The sequence below is a fragment of the Gymnoscopelus braueri genome (assembly GCF_963280865.1).
Source record: "Gymnoscopelus braueri genome assembly, chromosome: 18".
NCBI classification, from domain to species: Eukaryota; Metazoa; Chordata; class Actinopteri; order Myctophiformes; family Myctophidae; genus Gymnoscopelus; species Gymnoscopelus braueri.
The window spans coordinates 22721035-22728256 of NC_137618.1; positions in this window are offsets into that span (position 1 = coordinate 22721035).

Genomic DNA, 7222 nt, shown 5'->3' on the forward strand with positions numbered 1-7222 from the left:
AACTGCGCAGTACACCCAATTCAATGAAATAATCTGGAACTGGAAGATTGTATGACAACTGAGTCATCATAAGTACAAAATCCAGGTGAAATGCCATCTATGGAGACATCTCATTCAGTAAACGATTGAGTGTAATGGACACGATGCTTTCCTCTGTGTTTTGCAACCATTTCTATCTTATCTGCTAATGTAACGAGACGCGGATTAACACAGAAAACCCAGAGAGGCGGAGCGCGTCACGGTATGTCGCCAGGCTAAAAGAGGAGCGTTCTGGCAAATTTAACCCGAATAAATTACACCTTGAGATGGAGTGAGGTGCAAGGTGTAGTGGCGGCTGTGCGTGTGCGTGCGTTTGTGCGTGCGTGCGCGTGTGTGTGTGTGTGTGCAGTGGTGTAAAGTAACTATTTACTCAAGTACTGTAGCCTACTTAAGTACAATGTTTAGGTACTTTTACTTTACCGGAGTATTTCCAATTTTCAGCATACTTTTACTTACTCCACTAAATCTCAGAGGCAAATATTGTACTTTTACTCCACGACAATTATTTGAAAACTTTAGTTACTAGTTACTTTGTATATTTTGATTATTATTACAAAACATACATTAACCACTTCAGCCCTATAGGCTACACATTTCTGAAAATAGCCGATCTACAAGCTCACACTGTGTCATGATGCCATGCATTGTGAGTTTAGATCTGCTATTTTCAAAATATTTTTAAACATTTTATACATTTGAAAACTTGTGAAATGGGACATTCTGCATATTGAGTTCTTTTACTTTTGGTACTTTAAGTACATTTTGATATCAATACTTGTGTACTTTTACTCAAGTAGGTTACATTTTGATTGTCGGACTTCTACTTGTAACAGAGTAGGCTATTTCTACATTGCAGTAGCCTATTGATACTTACTTAAGTAAAACATTTGAGTACCTTTTCCACCACTGTGTGCATGTGTGTGTGCTGTGCATGTGTGTTGGGCGCGCGCGCGTGTTTAGGGGCGCTGACCAACCAATAAATCTCTCCACCATGCGATAGTCTACTCTTATCTTGTAGCCACCGATATATTCCACACTAGGAGACCATCAGCTTCGGCGCACACTCGGTGCTCGTAAAGCCCCGATCCCTTGCACTCCCTGTCCTAAATGGGGATAATTAGCGTCACTTTATCACGCCTCTGCATATTTTCTCCGTTCTCCCCCTAAAAAAAAAATTACCAAGCAGCCTGCTCTCGTCGCCCGCTCTGTCACAGAAGATTATGGAGACAGATTGCACAGAACGAATGTGCCGGGCGAGATTAGCGCGGAATAGAGAAAGCAACTGGGCCAATGAATTCCTCGCGAGGGCCTTATCGTGCAATTACACGTTGACATGTTTAACAATCTTGCTGCCTCTTAATCCTGCGGTCTTCCAGGAGCGGAGTGCAGTGTTGCTCTTCTATCTACCCACAGCTACCATGCTGTATGCCGGCAAACAGACCTAATGTACCAAATCGCATGCTCAAATACACTGAAAATTGATTACGCTTTATTTTTCAAACTTTTCCCAGCACATACACTATTTTTTTCCTCTATAATGAGACCTATAGTCAAATTGCTTGATTTCCATTGCAACGTTATGTGCCTAAAACCATGTAGCCTAGTTAGTGATCTGAATTAAAAGTAGCTTATACTGTTATTTCTAGGCCTATATATCTGATCTGCTATTGGTCAAATAATTATTTCAAATGACAACATTTGCAAATAAAAGCATCGTGTCGCTATGTCCGTGCCAAAAAGTGATGCTAAAAACAGGCCATTTGTTTAGAGTTCATTTTGGACTTTTCTCATCTCTCCATTCTTTCTTTTACACCCCCACCCTCCCCATACATCCCTCTCCCCCCCATCCCTCCTGCCTGGCGGTATAGCGGGGCCTGTGTGGGAGTGATTGTGAAGCGCCACTGTAGGAATTTGGCAGCGGCCGTGGTTTGGAGAGCCGCCCCACGCTGAGCCTCATTCAGTGGCCAGCGCGCTGTGAGGTTGGGAAGTTTCAGTCAGCCGTACAACTCAATGCCCTCCACAAAGGCGATTACAAGCCCCAGCGCATTCCTGAAGGGACCGGGGAGCGACGCAGGTGCGAGGGGACCGGGGGTAACCCGTCAGAGGGGTGATAAAAAACGGGACAGTGCTGCTGGGGACCACACAAAACCATGCGGGCTCCGCGGGAACCGGGGTGCTTTTGGGGGGAAGGAGAAGAAAAGAAAGAATGAGTTTGAAGAAGATAGAAGTTTTTGGGGGTGTTTTGCCCCTGCCGGCCTGCCCTCCCTGTCCATCAATGAATGAAAAGAGCAGACCTGTTCCGATGTGGACGGAAAATATAGTCTTAATTGGAAATATAGGGTAATTTGCTATTGGAACATCATCCCCTTTTCTGTCAGGTTAAATCAGTACTTCAATGGTTTTAATATGGATTTAATAATCTAACATAGGAGTCAATATCGCATACATTTGGGACTTCCCCATTCCCCCCCCAAAAAAGCTGAGATTTTCCATTTAACTTTATATTCATTGTATCAAGTAGATGTTATGCTGTTAGAAATGCATGTTGGTCAAGCTCCCGCACACAGCTATAGCTTTCCTTTACGTGGAATAAAAAATATACTCTTCTAATTCCTACTCAAGTTAAATAACTGGTTCACAGGGTTAACCGCTTTGCTTAAATCGAAAATACCCCCTTATTGCACCAAAGCGCATACGTTTGGCCGGCCATATAGGTCTCTATCATGGAGACAGCCGGTATATTTGATTAGGGCTGCGCCTAACTATCAATTACCGGGAAAAACAGAGGGTCCCCGAGGAGCAGTAATCAGCGCGCCAGCAGCTCGCGGACCTCTCATTTCCCACCAGTGTATCATAATGAAGGCGCGAGGCAGCGCATGAGAATGAGCCTCCACTCGTAAACGAACTGCCACTCAAGCCTCATTTATACTTAGTTGCGTGCCGGTGTCGTGCTCAGTAAATAGCAGATCTACAAGCTCACCACGCGTCACGAATGCGAGGCGTGGCGAGCTTGTAGATCTGCTATTTACTGCACGCAACACCAGCATGCAACCAAGTATAAATGAGACTGTACTGGGAGCAGCAGTGCACAAGGCTGGCTGTTCCACTGTCTGTGGACACACAGGCGCACATACCAGTAAAGAAATGGAAGAAAAATCAGAACACTGGGGCCATAGTTAATTTCACTCCTACAAAACCACGGAAAGACAATTAGACTAGCTTACACTTGCAGTGGGACTATAGCCTATATGGAGTGAAAACGGTCATAATGAATAGGGCCAAAAGCTTATAAAGCAAGGGAACGGTGTTGCCCCTATAGGCCTTTCATTGTTAAGCAGCAACTGTCCCTTTGGATCTGGTTAAATTGAACATTTCGTGAATGCCCAACCGCAAAATAAATAAATAAATCACTAGGCTGAAGTGTCTCTATAAACTTCAGATTATTTTTTAGCATGGACATTCAATTGTCTTACCTTATAGCCTGAAGTCTTAAGAGGAATCTCAATCCAGGTCAGCAACGCCTTTCCATGGGGATGAGGTCAAGGGGACACCGAAAGGTTCTCTCAATATGGAAACGATAAAACATCAAAGTAACTAATGGCAGAAGATTATTTTATATATAATGCTGCTTGAAAGTCTTTCAGCCTTACGCCTTTGTCATTTAAGCCGGCTGTGTTGAAAAGTATAATGTTACACTTGAGTAAATACAATAAAACTTACTGTCTATTTCAACACCCTCTATTTGCACAGTGCTCTGCTCTCCTGTTACATCTGTGAAATTCTATCCAAAATGCTCCGAGTTCATCTATTTGAATTGGAAAACAATATATGACTGACTGAGATTGGGCTTTATAAGATGATCATGAATAAAATTCAATCTAAAATAATATGATACTCAAATAGAGACTCTAAAGATCAGTCAGTTTTAAAGGCCTGGAATGACAGTGATATATCACCTGACTGAAGAAGAATAAAATTAACGGGAGAAGAAAAAACAAGAAAAACAAAAGCAAAACAAAAGTGAAGCTACCCAAATAAATAACCCAAAATAAATAAATAAATACTTTTAAGAGATTCAAAGGTCATTCAGGATGATTTTTCCTCTAAATCAAACAGAATAATAGGCTACACACGATTTGTCCTTCACTCACTATTGTGGGCTACAGGTAATTTGCAGGAGCTGTCCAGTTCTGAAATGATGCTGCACCATATTGACCCGTAGTGCTCTTCTTATTTGACCTCTGTCTGTACAAAAACAAATGCGTTTCTCACCACAAAGCAGCTTGTTCAACCAACAATGAATTGTATTCACAGGCCACCAAACTAATTCAAACGTAAACAAAATAAAAAACATGGGGGTTGGATATACTGTAGTTTCATTCCAAAATGAAATAATAGCCTCCAGCTCTTACAGCCCGCGGTAGCCTATGCCTAATTTATAATCCATCGTGATGGTGTCCCGCTCCATATAAATAGCAGATCTACAAGCTCAAAACATGTCATGATGCAATGCATTGTGAGCTTGATCGTCTATTTTCCGTGTGGGCCGCCGCCGAACAACGAAGTATAAATCAGACTTTAGGGAGCGACAGCAGACTACGTGATAAGTAGGCCTAAACATGACTTTATGAAATGTATTTTGCAGTAGAGCCGCACTTCATTCTTTGGAAATAATTGGAGTGAGAAAAAAAAGACTTGATGCTTATGGATCACACATTGATTTAGTCTAGCGGTTTATTTGTTTATGTGTTGTGTGGAACACGGCCATTGTAAACAGATGTGGGGGGGTAGCGGGTGGATGGTGCTTGCAAGGATGGTCGATGGCAGCAGGTGCATTCTAACCGTGCATGTGCCCGTAGCCGTTATCGGTGGGAGTGGAGTTGAAATAGTTTGGCAGTAATGATGCCTCCTGCAGAGTGTCATTACTTAAAGACCACATGGCCTTGAAACAGGGCGAAATTGTCTTTCTTTCTTTCTTTCTTTTTCTCTCTCTCTCTCTCTCTCTCTCTCTCTCTCTCTCTCTCTCTCTCTCTCTCTCTCTGTCAATCCCATACTCTTACACAACAGCACATGTACAGTACACAAAACCCAATGACCTTAGCATTGCATTGTAAGCCTACAGTATCTGATAGATATATTCAGTCAGTAGTATGTTCTACTTGAGTGTCTGTCTTGAACAACAATAGGAGGTGCAGTGCTCCTTGCTGCCAGGATAACTAATCCATTTAGTAACACACTGCTGGAAAATCTTTAGAAATAACCTCCCTGTCCCCGTCTCTGTCTGTCTGTGTCTGTGTGTCTGTGTGTCTGTGTGTCTGTGTGTCTGTGTGTGTGTGTGTGTGTGTGTGTGTGTGTGTGTGTGTGTGTGTGTGTGTGTGTGTGTGTGTGTGTGTGTGTGTGTGTGTGTGCGTGCGTGCGTGCGTGCGTGCGTGCGTGCCTGTCTGTCTGTCTGTCTGTCTGTCTGTCTGTCTGTCTGTCTGTCTGTCTGTCTGTCTGTCTGTCTGTCTGTCTGTCTGTCTGTCTGTCTGTCTGTCTGTCTGTCTTTTTCTTTCTCATGCACTGTAAGCATGCTATAGCCGAGGGACTGACTGACAAACTGATCACCAGAATGATCAACAAAATCACCTGCTCACTCCCTTGTTCACTTGCTTACTCACTCATTCGCTCACTCACTCCCTTGTTTACTTGCTCATTCGCTCATTCACTCAATAAAGCATGATGTACAACAACACCCTTGCTCTCTATCGCCTGCCCACACATGCACAAACACACTGGATGCTGTAAAGGATTTCTATACCTCGGTGGCAGGTGATAATTTTCAAAGTGGTAGAGATGGGGTTAATGGGGGGTCAAAGAGTTCAGATAAGAAACAGCAGTTTTATGGTTCCCTGCAGCGCACTGATAGCTGTTTGAACCAGCTGACCTTTGAACCCATCAGGGTCAAGTGATCAACAAACCAGGTCATTTAGATAGGTCAGCTTGGAACATGTGAAGGATGTGTATTTTGCAGCAATCTGTCAGAGCGGTACAGATAAATAACAGATAAATTGCCCTTAATGATTATGATAACACTACTCAATTTGTTTTCACTGCCATTAGATTGCTGTCTGCTATCAGACAGTTTAGCAAAGATGGGTGATATGGGATACATTTTTATCCATTTATAATTGAACTGATAACCTGCTGGCTATTAAGCAAATTTGCCTGATTGCACTGTATGAATAATTGATTTTGTGCGCTTGTGTGTTTATATGAGCGTCTGTTTGTCCATGTCGGCACAAGCATGCACAATTATTTTTGTGTGTGTTTACATAATTATGTATTGCGTTGTACTGCCAGTCACTAAATATATTTCCTAAAGCCTAGCATTGTGTAAAAACAAGGCTTGACTGTCCCCCAGTAAACTGCACCACCCAAAATTCAATATTCTATATCTCTCCCTCTCCTTCTGTCCAGGGTGCCCATCATGACTACTGCTAGGGAAGGCTGGCCGCGCATCACCACGGGGACCTGTGATTGACAGATGGTACCTTGTCTCATGAGCTGGCAGGCCGTCATTATGAGCAACACTAGAAGATATGCTCCATGGGCTGGGATACCATATGGAAAATGTCAGTGACAGTCAGAACCCCAAATTTAACCCCCCTCTACACATTCTCAGTCTTTTCATTGTACTACCCCCTCCCAGTGACCTAATGTCTTGCATCTAAGTAGAATATTTCATTTAATCTGCATCAGAAGTTTCAAATTCCTGTGGATTCCTCAGCCAAAGATCAAGCACTACATAACCCAGTTAACTACCCCCAAACACCAGCCATGTATAACCCAAATGAATTTCACCCATCTCTGCAAAGCCCCCCCCCCCCATGCCTTAAACACAAAACACCCCTCACTCAAATTCCCTTTCACTTGAGCCAACCCCACTGTCTTAAAGCCCTTAGTCCCTCAGTTGGCATGTATTCCAGGAATCCTTTGCATATTCGGATTTGTAAAATCCATCAGAATGCCTGTAATGGATATTTGTAAAGCCTTGCATATATTTAACATGCAGTTTGACCACACAATTAGTGAAATGTGTACATACTGTATCTGGCACTTGCACCATATAATCTTAGTAGAATATTAATTGTCCCTCCTATATTAAATGGCGGTCACAGGAACCCTTGCAATGAATCTAGCGAGA